The sequence below is a fragment of the Capsicum annuum genome, chromosome 8, assembly GCF_002878395.1.
Source record: "Capsicum annuum cultivar UCD-10X-F1 chromosome 8, UCD10Xv1.1, whole genome shotgun sequence".
NCBI lineage: Eukaryota > Viridiplantae > Streptophyta > Magnoliopsida > Solanales > Solanaceae > Capsicum > Capsicum annuum.
This window is the reverse complement of record NC_061118.1, coordinates 124,473,671-124,488,820: the sequence shown is the minus strand read 5'-3', so window position 1 is coordinate 124,488,820 and position 15,150 is coordinate 124,473,671. Positions and strand designations below refer to the sequence as shown.

The window sequence follows — 15,150 nt, the reverse complement described above, 5'->3', positions numbered from 1 at the left end:
TTTTCATAGTCCTATTTAGCTCTTAGTGTCAAGTGTCAACTACAAAAGTTCATAACTCTTGATACGTGTACAATTTCCTAGTTCTATACCCACCAAATGGTAGATAATTGAATTAGCTTTCCAATGATACTAATTTCACCTTAATTCGATAATCAGGTGAGAAGTTATGGCACTTTTAATGAAAACTAGTAGTTCACCATGATAGTACCGCGTCGCGGTGAAGTATAGATTCACAAATGTCCTTATTCTAGTGAAGCACCATAAGTTTGCCACGTCACGGTGAATTCCAAAATGGCTCTCAACCCTTTTCAGTAGCTCTCCGCAATTCGCCAGTATCATGCAAGAATTCTCGATGGAACAAACACCGCATTGTAGTGGAGTGCAATTTCACACTAGTCCTTTTCCAATGATGCAATGCGATTACGTTGTGTTGCAGTAGAGCTCAAAATGGCACTGATCCCTTTTCTAGTAAGCCACCGTGATGGAGCCGCATTCTGTTGGTGTGCAAATTGGGATTTCCATTTCTGAACTTCAAATTTTAAAGGGCAATTTAGTCTTTTCCCAAGCCCCTAAATCATTAAAAACTGGGGATTAAACCTATTCTAAGCATTATACACGTACTTTCATCAAAATTTCTCTCCAACAAACCCTAGAACATCAAATTTCAAACCTTAAGCAATCCCAATTCCACTATTTTTTTTCCAATATAACCAAAAATTCCAGATTCTCAATCCAAGATCTTCAAGAAACAACCTTCAAGAGCACAAATATGAACTCAATCAAACTTCTTCATTCATTCATCTATTAAGGTATGTGGGGTTTTCAACAAGGATAATTCTTTCATCATTGTGCCCCAAATCAGTTTTGAAGTTAATTTCACATGAATTTACATAAGTTTCACATTTGGGTTAATACTCAAAGATTGTTATTTAAACATTACGATCCTACAAGTGATTTAAATGTTGAATTGCATGTCTACTTTCATATTTATATACGTGTGACATATTTTTCAAGATATAGAATTGAATTATCAAGATTTTTATTATCTTGCATGAAGTTTATGATGATTGACATAAATTAGAATCATAGGTTACTAAGCCCTATTTTTAATGTTGATATTTCAAGAAAATTATGCTTTTAAGCATCCCATAATTAGTTTATATCCAAATTTTGAACAAGGTTTGATCTTTTTGATCCTCAACTTAGATATGGAATCAACTTTACAATTTCATTACATTTTATAGTGAAAAGATGCATGATTGGTTTTCATTGTAAACCTTTATAATAGTTTTAAAATTGAATTTCCTATAGAATGAGCATACAGATTAGTGGGAGTAGTATTTATCACTGAGTTGGGTATGTTCAAATGCCCTAGAACTATGATCCAACGTAGGTTCAGATTATCAAATTATACCTATTTCTTTATGGATGTCAGTTACATATGTGATCACTTATCTTAGGTTATACTCCTTCGCAAGAGTATGAGACCTCTACCTAAAGTGAGGTTTTCCCATAAGGAAACTAAACGTTGGACAATATGATAGCTTACATAGTGTATGTCGGTTAGAAGAACCTCCCTACTGAAAAGAGTAAAGAATAACAAAAAATCTTCAGAAGCTAAGTGTAAAGGTTCACGATTTAATTTTGATACTGTTTTATATATTTTATTAGCTACTAGATTTCAGCTTTCAATTTACAGATACAGAGGTGAGTCTTTTTACACGTAGAATGTATGATTTGAAAACATATTTCAAGTACAGATTTAGAACTATGTGTGGTAGTTCACAACATTCATATAGTATGTTTTTATCATTCACGATCTATGATTAGAGTTTTTAATTACTCAAGCCTAAGTAAGCCATTATTACTTAGCATGCATTATTTAAGAGAAAAAATGTATATAGCCCCTCACTATTTTACTTATTGATTAACCCCCATATGCTCAGTACATTCCAGAAGTACTGATCCACATGTATGTCTACGTGCTACATTTCTTAATAATGTAGGTTCAGGTGCTCAGTTTCAGCAGTGTGAGTGATTTTGAGCATCTACATCTACATCTCAATAGTTGTTGAGTCCTCATAGTTTGAGGAAGCAGTTATTCAGTTTTTCATCTTATTAAAGTAGTTGATTCAATATTTTTAATCGGTTCGAGTCAGCTGGGGGTTTGTCCCAGTGGCTCTCTAATAGTTAGTAGTAGAAGATTGTCAGACTGCTAGACATAATTCAAATTTTTAGTATTGTTTTTCCAGACTTCTGAGTCTAATAATTTCAAATATTATGTTCAAATAATTTTATCTTAGATCAGATAAACTTCCGTATAGATCTTATGTTTATATTTTTCCAATATTAGTTTCAGATTTAGTAAAAGGCTTACAAGGTTTGCTTGAGGCTACTCGTAGTCTTGAGCCCTGTATGACATCTCGAGACCCATTTTTTGGGCGTTACACTTGTGCTGGGGTACGAGTGGTATGGTCTTCTCGTATGCTGACAATTGTTAGTTGTTGAGATGGTTTTGGTCATTGGAATGGGTACGACTTAGAGGTGTTAGTCTTAAGGTATTGGTACGAGTAGTATTAGGGACTCGTATGATGGATAATGTTTGATTCTCCTAGTATTTCATTCCACCAAGGATACGGGTTATGGATACGGATTGTATACTGTGGTTATGACTTGGTTGGATGAGTCGTATATTAGTTAGTGTTTGATCCAAAGGTTAAGGCTTGGATACATGTAGTGGAAACCAATCGTATAGGAGGGTATGACTTGTATGGGTCAGTCATTTCCCTATGATAGGATTTTATGCAACTGAAGTTATGGTATTCTGGATATTTACTTACTTACTCTAATTAGGACCCACGACTTCTAATGCACTTAGGAGGTTATTTACCTTATTATTCTATTCATTAACACTTAGAAAATATTCCAAAACATCTCATAATTCTCTTAAGAACTTTTGGGGAAAGGAAGCTAGGGTTTCAACTTAGGGATTGCTTTGGGGCTTGCTTTGTGATTTCTTTCCATCAATTCTTTGGTTTAAGGAATGATTCTCTTCCCTCATTGTAATTTCAACTAAAGGAATGGTTTATATGATTGATTTCATAGTTTTACAAATTCGTGATTATGGTTTTTCAATTATTATTGGGGTTTTGATATTGAATGTTTGGTTATGGTTTTCTATGGTTTTAATTATTCTTTTTTATGTATTAATTATGGTCAATGACAATTGGACCCACAACTTCTAATATACTTAGGACGTTATTTAACCTATTATTCTATTCATTTACACTTAGAAAATATTTCAAAACATCTCATAATTCTCTTAAGAGCTTTTGGGGCAAGAAAGCTAGGGTTTCAACTAAGAGATTGCTTTGATGATTTCTTTCCCTCAATTCTTCGGTTTGAGGAATGATTATCTTTCCCCAGTGTAATTTCAATTAAATGCATGGTTTATATAACTGATTTCATGGTTTTACTATTTCGTGATTATGGTTTTTCAATTATTAGTAGGGACTTTGATATTGAATGCTTGGTTATGGTTTTCTATGGTTTTAATTGTTCTTTTATATGCACTAATTATGGTTTTGGACAATTGAATTGCATGGTAAGGGTTTAATGGTATTTGGAATTGGTTTTGGTTATATTATGCCCCAGGGTGTTTGATGAAATGCTTATAAATATATGTTCATTGCATTGACTTGTTTTAATGGAACTGTTACATATTTTAAACTGGATAAAGTATTTATGCATGGTTTAAATGGTTTGAAAAGGCTAAAGGATAATTGGTTATCCGTGTGGATAACATGGAAGTCTCCCAAGTTGATTTAATATGGTAAATGGAAAAGGAACCTAAGGTCCTCTTAACCTAAATGGTTTGGCTATCGATATTACTTGCAAGTAAGGGATGGTATGACGATACCACTAATATTGGCCTTGATTAATAAATAGTAAATGGATTGTTTGGACATGGTTTTAATGGGGTATTAATGGCAGGGTGTGTCTCTAAGTAGTGGAAGGTGGTGGTCCCGGGGAGACCAAAATCAAAAACTTATAGTTGTTGATATTATGGGTCCTTGATGACCACGTGCGAGTGTCACATTTTATATTTGAGGGATGTACTAGTCATCCTATGGGAAATTTCCCAGTCATGCGGCTACACGCACTAGGACCCTTCCAGCAGGGGTAGGTGAACCCATATCGCCCGTGGGTGGTTAGGACGACAAAGCTACAAAGCCCAAGTAAAGGTTTTAACTGCATGCTATACCCGATCCCTTTTTTCAGCACTTATATATGAATGGTTGTATGCATTATGGTTGTTTTTACTTGGTTTTATTACTATCATTATATTATATTTACCTTATGTTTCTTGCTAACAGTCATTTGCTAAAACTGTCTACTCACAACTATATACCAACGCTATACAAGAACCGACCATTCTACTCCTCTTGTTACCATTCTACTCCTCTTGTTTAGCAAACGAATTCTATTTCAGTATTTGGACTGAAGTGGTGAGCTTTAATCCTTTTGTAAGGCATTATTTCATGTTATGGATTTATCTAGACACTTTTCTTTTATTTTTTATATTAGTTTTGGCCATGGTTGAAGACATGTCCCAACCGAATTTGTTTACTCTTTTGGATAGAGGCTTTTGGTCCTTCTGGGGGTTGGTATTGGCGGGATCGATATTGGTGTCGACCTTGGCATTAGAATAGTTGAGAGGCTGGCATCATCGGACACAAATTTCTCACTGTTCCATCATATTACATTTTCTGATCGATTTTCATATTATGTTTTGGTATTCCCTTTGGTTTAAGGTCTATGATTTGGTTTGGTACGGTTGGTCGGTTGGTGGGATACGACTGACTCGGTTGGGTCGGTCACGATTGTGACCCTATCCCATAGTCCTAATAAGAACAATAACTCTATCGTGTTATATGTTTGAAATACAACCTATCTAAGGCTAGATATAAGTGGTTGGGTTAGTCAATAGGGGGCGATCCTAGGTCCTGGTTGACTGGGGATGTCCATTATGACAAGGCACGGGGTTGGGTCAGGTCACATTATTGTATCAAGAAACTACAATAACATCCTTTAAAAGGATCCACACTTCCCAAATGGTCAACTCATATCATAAGATGGCCTTGGGGCCAATAATTTGTCCGGAATAATTATAACATCATAATCACGGCCTTTAGCCCACATACATATCTAGAACCCATATCGAAATCATATTTATACATCATTTTAGATTTATAAGTTGTTACTTATTCAATAGGCTTAATCTCTTTATAAGACATAAAACATATCTATAATCTTCTCACATTTAGGAGGCATCTGACTTCTTGGAGTAAAAATGCATCAAAAAATCATAATCCATAACTATGGGGAATATCATCTCTATAGTCCAATTATCATATCTAAGAGGAAACAACATCTCTAAAAGCCCAACATCACTTCTAAGAGGAAATACATCTCTATAAGTCCAACATCATATCTAAGAGGAATATCATCTCTATAGGCAATTAATCCTAATTCAAGGAAAGCATCACAATATACCGAGATATGAAGTAAACTGTTTCTTAAGGTTCAATAGTCTCAACTAGGCCTAACATCCGCAACAAAGTGTACAAAGGCTAACACAAGTCTTGGCCTAAGGTAGGCCGAACGAACCCACTTCTAATCCTTAATTTCAATATTTAGGCAATTTATACCCCAATCTAGGAAAGGGTATCTAATAGAACTTCTAGATGTCAAGTAATCCATAACCAAAGATAAGGTAGGAACTTCTTCTAGAAACATAGGCAGTTAAGTCAGCTCTATTCAAATGACGGTTTCAACATCACTAGACTAGCCCAACTAAGGTTAATCATACTAGCAACGATTCCAACACTTAAACCACATCCCAACCCTAGCAACATATCATATCCATGCAAAAAATTAGTTCAATCTAGGGAGAAGGAAATAAAATTCAAAAGAAAATTAAGCATTTCAACTTATCGGTCCAAACCCTCATCTTAGCACCAAATTTCAATCTACCATACTAAGTCATTCTGCCCACAATCAAACTTCGCATTCATATTAACATGCAATATATAACACGCATCATCGTACGAAGAAGAATGGACAGAAGCCTACCTCAATGCGGAATCACAAATCCTTACATCATACACCAAGACCACATCTTGATTTCACAATCTCAAAATGCTATCACACTATCAAAATCATAATCTACTCAATAGTTTAACTAGGACTAACATCCGCAACTAAGTCTACAAAGGCGAGCATAAGTCTTGTCCTAAGGTGGACTGAAAGAACCCACCTTAAATCCTCAATTCCCATAATTAGGAAATTTATACCCCAAACTGGGAAAAGGTATCTACTTCAACTTCTAGATGTCAAGTAAGGTATAACCAAACCTAAGGTAGGAACTTTATCTACAAACAAGGGCATTTAAGCCAACTCAACTCAAACTATGGATTCAAGATCACTAGACTAGCCCAACAAAAGTTGATCATACTAACCATGATTCCCACACTTAAAAGACATCCCAAAACTAGTATCATATCGTATCCATGGTATAAGTTTGTTCAATCTAAGGCGGAGGCAATAGGATTCAAAAGGATAGTAAGCATTTCAACTTACGAGTCCAAACCCTCATCTATGCTTCAAACTTAAATCTTCAATACCAAGTCATTCTACCTAAAATCAAACTTATAATTCACATTCATACATATTATATAACATGCATCATCTTATGAAGAAGAGTAGATAGAAGCCTACCTCAATGAGGAACCACAAATCCTTACATCAGTCACCAAAACCTCATTATCATTTTTCAATTCCAAAAGTTCATCGGTCTATCAAAATCATAAGCTACTCATCAATATAAGAATAACCATACCCATATTGCACCATTGTGCTTGGGCCCAAAAACAACACCAAAAGCCCCAAGTGGGCACTATTTATAGAAAATATAATTTCGAGGTCAACCTAACACTCATACATGATTAAAGAATGACAACCCAAAAGAAATGAGTGAAAAACAAACAAACTTTGGGCTAAAATCAGTCCCTAAGTGATTTTGGGGTTTTTGGTAAAAAACCAAGAAATTCATTAAGAAGGTGATGAAATCTTACCTTAATTCGAATCATAATCACGATAAAAGATTTTAATCAAGCCCCCACATCACCCAAAATACTCAATATTTAGTCATCATACTTATTTAGTGCTTTTAGGTCTCAAGGATGAAGAGAAAATGGCCAAAATTGTGACATTGGGTTCTATTTATACCCCTACAGGAAAAGAGATGTTGCTACTGCCATTCCTTGGTCGTTAATTTCCCTTTTGCGATCGCCATAGTATTCTTGCATTTGTCATAGTGAGATCACGATGGTACTTGTTCGATCTCTAAGCACCAACACTAGAAAACTTAAAATTTTTTCCAAGTTTCAAACAATGCCTCGGGACTCGTTCTGATTTTGAATTTCTCAAATGAACTAAGTAACCACACTATATTTGATGTTATGTATATGATGGAGAATTTCGAATTTTTACCTGAGGTTGTTTTGACCAAATGTGGTTCCTATACCAATGATATTGGTTTACATACTTTCGAACCAATAGGTCAGAATGTGCTTGGGGCATCGAGACCCAAACCAAAGGTCTACTTAGCTTAAAATCAATATTTTGTAGCAGCTGACATAGACAGAACTTGCATCTGAGATCGTTTTACTAAAGTCTTTGCTCGATGGACATTTGTAGCAGCAAAGACATCTAAATATTTTGCCCGGTGATCGAACTGTCAATCCTATCAAGTCATAAATGACTTGGGACAGCAATGGAAAATCCCTAATGATGGAAATAAGTGTAAATATGAAAAATAACCTGAATGGTCATTACAATATACACTACTAGAAGGACATTCATCCCTGGAAATCAACAGATAGAAAGATCTCAAAATATCAAAGGGATGAAGTACTGGGCCAACATTCTCCAAGCATGACTTCCTAGATAACCTTAACGAAGAGAGAATACTTTAAAGAAATTTTGCCACAGGTATCCCTTTTTCAACTAGCTCACTCTTTTTTTTGTCAAATAGCCAAAACACAATCTCAATGACCAACTGTCCTTTAATAGAACCAAAATAGAATGCACGTGAATCTAAACCACAACACACTGATACCATCTCAACATCTGCACAAATCAATCCAAGGCTTATCCAAGCCGACTGTAAATCAAGGTATAATTCATATAACAGACTCAAAATCTATTTATAACCTTCTCTTTCCAATCCATACTTGTAATCTATTACAAATTAGGAGAAAAATCACTTGAGTTCTATTTGCGCCATCTCATTATAGAGAACCGAAAGAATTGAAGTTGATCCGTTGAAAGTCCATATGATAAATGTGAGAATCAGCTTATAAGACGGTATCTGGGCACACAAATAAAGATAATAAAAGAATATAATCTATTTCAATTTTACCACTGGTCTGGATGGTAATCAAAACTAGAATCCAGAAGGTCAAGGAGGAACTACTCATCATTGAATGATCTACTCTAGGACGTCCTATTAATAAAGAATAGACAAAGTAGAATCCAACTCAAGAATAATACTCTCATTGAGTATACCATCAAAAACTTCCAAAAAATATTGATGACTCATGGTCAAAGATGAAAGAACCAATATCGAGTTCATGGGCTATCCTCTAACCAATTATCAACTATAATCTATCCAAAGCCGAGAAGAACGAATATGAAACCACGGAGTAGGCTCAACCAACCTATAAATAAAATCCAAACTAAGACAGATCTAAAATAAAGACTTAACTCAACTCGACAACTCTAAGCTGAAATCTCATCACTAGGGCTAAATGGCTCAATCTCAACTACCAAAACCAAACCTTAAGATGGGATTGCATTCATACTCAAAATTTATCATAAACTCCATATCTCCATCCCAAGGCATCAAATCCAAATTAAGATAACAAATCAAAACCAAGGTCAAATACTCACATCAACCATACTGTCTAAACTAGCCATATCTGTACTAGAGTTTGCCGAGCTGAAATTGAAACATAGCTGAAGAACAAAATTGTAATATAGGATAAGTCACTGGCTGAAAACATAAAAAATCATCAGATGGAGGGTATGAACTATCAAAGCATACTTAAGAGATTATAAATGCTACAAATCATACTAATGGTAGAATCAAAACACTAGCAACTTAGAGAAATGAAACTCATGGCAGAAACTAACTGATCAAACATTTCATTTTGACAAAGAATAGCCATTGGCACATATCATCAAGGAGAAACACTCTACGAAGCCTCATTAGACTGAGAAACTCAGAATTGGGGATTTCCTGAATCTACTCAAGTAGGACAATCGTCACTCAACCAATCTATGAATCACATCATCGAATAAGGAAAAATACCAATCTCAAACCCAATGTCAATGTCACAACCACCACCCAAAAATCAAACAACTCAGGATAAAGAATTTTATATTTTCAAACTTAGAAAGCGATCATAGGAACTATAATTTGTCTCCAACTTTATAACTTCTCAGAAGAAAAGAATCACATTACACGCTGAGAATGGAGAATCCAATCTCCATTCTAATAACAAGGAATAGGTCCAAAACTAGTTAAGAGGCTATATAGAAAGGGATAAACAAAATAAAAAGCTTCGAAACACTAGAGTCTAAGGGTCTCAAATTCAAGAAAGGGCAATATACCTAAATTGCCAACTCTAGAACCATACAGAACCACAGAAGATCAACTTACCTTTAATACCATATTACATTGCCGAATTTATCTAACACAACTAATCAAGACGGAAAACAATCAACGTCACCTCGCTATGGGAAAACATTATCAAATTATGCTATATGTACACAAGCCACCAAATAAGAATCACAAAGAAATGGAATTCTAACAAGATAACATTAGTATATACAACTGCCTAATGAGGATAAATTACATCAAGCAATAATAACACATAATATAATAACCTCAAGTAGTGATAGCAATAGCAATACCAATATCGTCATCTATGTAGTGATTCGGTGGTACCAAAATAAGCATCAATATTAAGCACCACTCAAGGGCCATAATAAGGCTAATGTACCAAGATAAATGGTACTCAAACCCAAATGCTACACTCATAATGAGAAAATATCATCACAAATCTACTCCATCCACTACTAAAAAATAAATAATGGGAATAGTCACATAAACATGAATTTAATAACAAGGCACATAATAATCAGCATGAAATCAAACTGAGGCGCTAAGCATATTATCTCTAAATGAATATGCCACAATCTAACAAATCAAATCTGAATGAACTAAATGACTAAAAATCCTATGTTAGGGACCCTTTCTAGACTAGTAATTAATTTCTCTACAGTAGTACCAAAATCCTAAAGCACTAATATGGCGACAACATATAATGTTCCCTAATGTCTAGAAAACTAACACTGAGAGCACTCCCTATTAGCAATGATCATTTTTTCCGATGTCATAGCCTATCTTAAGAACTCCAGGATAGCGAGAATACATGTTAGCTCTATCTGATCAATAACTCATATCTGGGGAACTCTTTGACTCAATGTCTCATCTCCTCACAACCTAAATAAATAAGCTCTGGGATAAAATACCAATAACACCATACTAATATCATGGCCTCTTGCTGACACCGTCATAAGTCTCAATGCATACCCTCTTTATGGCTCTTGAATGACCAAGAACTTGAGAAAAGGAAGACCTAGCTTCTATCAAGTGCTCTGACACCAAACAAAATCAAAATACTGATCCTCTAGTAGATTTGTACACCATGCCTTACTCAAATGGATATAGCATAGGAAAACTCCTTGCCTACTTGAGAAATTTAATCTCGTACTTAGAAATAGGGAAAGAACCTTGATGAACAATAATAGACTCAACTCTATCCTAAGAACTACTTGATGAATCGAATGTCATTCATAGTTGTGAGAAATATATGACCTGACTAGAATCCCCAATACTGAACCTCAAAGGGCTGAAGTATTCAAGAGCTCAACTAGAGCCTGAGCTGGCTCCCAAATCCTTTGGCTGATACTGAAGGTCTTTGATATCTATCTTAGACTCTCTAGTATGATGCTTTATTAAAATCTAGAAATGTATGTCAAAGTCTTATCTACATCTATCGACAATGTCGCATCATCATTCAGAGATAGAAGAGTCAAAGCATATGTTTGAGGTTTGTAGCAATGCAGACACAAAACAAGGAGTAAAGAAATAAATTTCCTAAAATTCCATGTAGTATCTCGAAGATTGGTTGTAGATGTATATGCATAGATCTGTACCACTCTGCAAAACACTTAGGTCTTGTAATAATAAACCGTTGAACCTAGGCTCAAATAATAATTTATCATGACACAATTTCTCAGGTAAGGATGGCTCCAACTATAACCTACCAGTAGGCAAGCCAAAACTCGTAGGCCAGAATGACTAGTAATAGACAACCCAATTAGATAAAGAAAATAATATGGAATATCTAAAATATAAGATCAATTACATAATATATTACCAAGACTAGGTAGTATCATTAGAAGTGCTACTAATATAATAAGTGTACAAAGTAAAGTACAAATGAATACTTTAATATAGTTTATCTCTGAATAAAACATAGAGATAAGACTAATACATAAGGGAGAGATAAGTGATACTCCGAATGTCAGGACCTCATTTTAAGTCTCAAAACCATGGCTGCTTCACACAACACACAAATCAATAGTGATCTCTGATACCTATATCTGCAGGTTGCAGGAGTGTAGAATGATTACCAAATGAATGGTACTCAGTAGGCAACTGCCAACTGAGCTCCAAACATAAAGCAGATATATAACATAAGTAAAAAGAATGCGAAACTAAACCAAAACATCCAGCAACCATATAAGACAACCAGTGAGATAAAAAGGATAACCTATCCTATTCATATCCAAGAGACTTATCATATTAAGGGTAAGGAAGTAGTAAGAATGCACTATCTTAATTCTAACTAGGCTTAGGAATCTAAACACTATACTTTATATCACTGGCCAATATGTAAAGTATTGGTGGAAATAATATATACATAACTATACAAAGCCAAGGAATAAATATGTAATCTAATTTAATAAAAGAAAGGGATATACTGTAAAATCATATATATATATATATATAGCTAGGTATTCATATATATATAATTATATAACCAAGGTCTACTCGATCTTCAGCCTAGATAATCAGACTAGCTATTAAAGACCTCATAATCATAGTAGGAGATGTGTTTGAATACTCAGGGTCTAATCTATATATTAAGTCATTAGATGGAAATTTATAATAATATAATCATAAGACAATGAGGTCAGAATTTTACCTCAAGTATTAATACAAAATCAATGACCAATCTTTAATCAACTATCCATAATAATGATCATAACAATGATAATATCAATGATAATAAAAATGTCAATAACAGTGCAAGTAACCAGCTAATTTGGATAACTACATACTTAATTGAAACCATGTGTACTATCATCACCCCATGCTTAGAAGGTTCAATCAACATACAATAACACAAGGCATAGTTATTACCTATATTTTTGCAGCCTTCCCATATGAGCTAATAGACATAGGCACATACTGGTGATGCGCATCTAAGTATGAATACAACATTCTTAATAATACCATAACCATCATAATCATCATAACCATCATCATAATCTCCTCCATCTTTGTTGAGTATACATATATTTACCATACATAATGCTAAATGGACTGGAATTGGTAGATATGCACATAGAAAGATCAATATAATAATCCTTCGGCCTCACCGGGTATCAATATAACATCATGATGTCCTCCATCCTTTCCTGGTATCATCACATTATTATAATATCCTTTAACCTTGCCGGGTATCACCATATCATTATAATATCCTCTAGCTTTGTCGGATATCATCATATAATTATAAAATTTAGATCAGTGTCAATAATAAAGAGCGAACCCCATGAAGGATAAAGTAAAGTGCATGAACTAGGAGGGAAAAAGTAAGGAATAAGCCCCAAGAGGGTTAGATAAATAAATATAAAAGAGAAACAAGGTAGAGAATACTTACATAATTTATCACTCATTATTAATATCACATTATCAATAGGTATATATACATAACATGAATATTATAAATTCCTTTAAGTCTTACCCAAGAATTGTATTGTCACTTCAACATCTTCCTTTATCCCATACTAAAGAGCTGTGTATCTTGATATGTTAGTTGAACGGGATCAAGTAATTACAAAAAGAGTGTATATCCACCAGTTTGTTACCTAGAGTGAACTTTTGGACTAAACTATTATAAAAGTGTAGAAAGGGATGAAATACTTCATAACCGAAGTAATTAGTAAAATCAAATCATAGACCCAAACTTATCTCAGTCAAGTCATTAAACATCATTATTAATGTAACACTCCGAGTATGTACCCCAGATGCTACACGATGCTCATAATCCTGAAGGACCATAAGCTAACCCAGAACTAGCACCTTCTACAATAATTAAGTAATAAATACTATAATTTTATGGGAATAGGTTGAAAAATATAACATAAGGTTCAAATCTATAAATAAATCTGAATGCAGTATCAAAATACCAAAATTGAATATAATTACTGAAAAACTGAACAACTGTCTGAATATACTCTAGTCTGAAAAAGCCTCCAACTCTTAGAACTATGGAGTTGATGGGACAAGCCCCCAACTAACTCCATATACTGAAATAAAACTGAAGTACTATAAATAATAAGCATGTCCTCGAATAATGAGGACTCAAGATATTCAATATTGGTCCAAACCTTTGGCACCAATATGCTTAAACTATGATTGTCAAGTTGCAATAGATAGGGAAGATAGCATGATGTATAATAGTAAATCTCATTATATAAGATGGGAACATAATACCATAAGATAACTACTCTCTAATGGAATTATAATGAATGACTATGTGAAGTTAAAGAATAATGTGTCAAATCTACTTCCAAAAGGCCTAACTAGAGAAGAAATTGAGAGATTATCACGACCCAAAAAAGGGTCATGATAGCACTTGTCGCGGTAAGCCTTGAAAATTATGCCTATCACCCAAATGATATTACAAGGGAAAACAATCCCAAAACATAATGCCACGCTCCTAAAGAAAAGCCGAGCCCTACAACATGATAATAATGGAAATGTAAACAAAGATACCAAACTAAATCTTAAAATCTCGTGTCACAATGTTAAAACCATAAAATACAATTCAAAGTCAAAATATAGTTAGGATAACCCAAAAAGAACAAATATATCTCTAAATACAAATAAGACATAGTCTAAATAAGAAAAACAAATAGTCAACTCCCGATGCATAGATCAATTGCTCCATCAAAAACTCTAAATATCTCTTGAATCATCTATTTATTTGGCAGACTCATACCTGGATCTACACCAAAAAGATACAGTAGGGATAATTACGGTCCACTTATACTTAATAGGTATCATAGGACGACTTAGTAAAGTAGAAAATGGAGCATATAAACACAAACTATGCGTACGTCACCTACAATCAGAAAATGTCCCAAATGGTTTTCCATGTTGTCTCCACTAATAGTTCTAATATAAAAACAATAACAACAACAACAAAACCAACAACAAACCCAGTTTATCCCACATAGTGAGGTATCGGAGGGGTAATATGTACGCAGTCCACACCACTACCTCCAAAGAAATACCAAGGTTGTTTTGGATAGACTTCCCGCTCAAGACAGGGAAAAAGAAAGGATGAAACACAAAGACTTCCCAGCTAGTCACCCATCCTAGTACTACTCTCGCCCAAGCACGCTTAACTTCGAACTTCTGATGGGATCCGGTCCATTAGTGCTGGTATGATTGCATGATGTGTGAGCAAAAGCTAACATATTTAAAGTTTTTAACTCTGAATAATTGCGATATCTTAAGCAACTTTTGTTGTTTTTGATTTCTTTTAATGTGTTAATGCAAATACAAGTGATCGGGGAGGAAACCAAAGAAAATAAGAATAAATCAGCTCAAATCTGGTGTAAATAAGATGAAGTATAGTTGATGCCAATTCTGAAGCA

The 15,150-nt window shown here is 34.4% G+C and overlaps 1 pseudogene; it reads right to left on the bottom strand.

Annotated features, from left to right (window-relative positions):
• Positions 1–14,830: 14,830 nt before the first annotated feature.
• Positions 14,831–14,949, bottom strand: LOC124886797 (annotated as a pseudogene).
• Between the last annotated feature and the right edge of the window lie 201 nt (positions 14,950–15,150).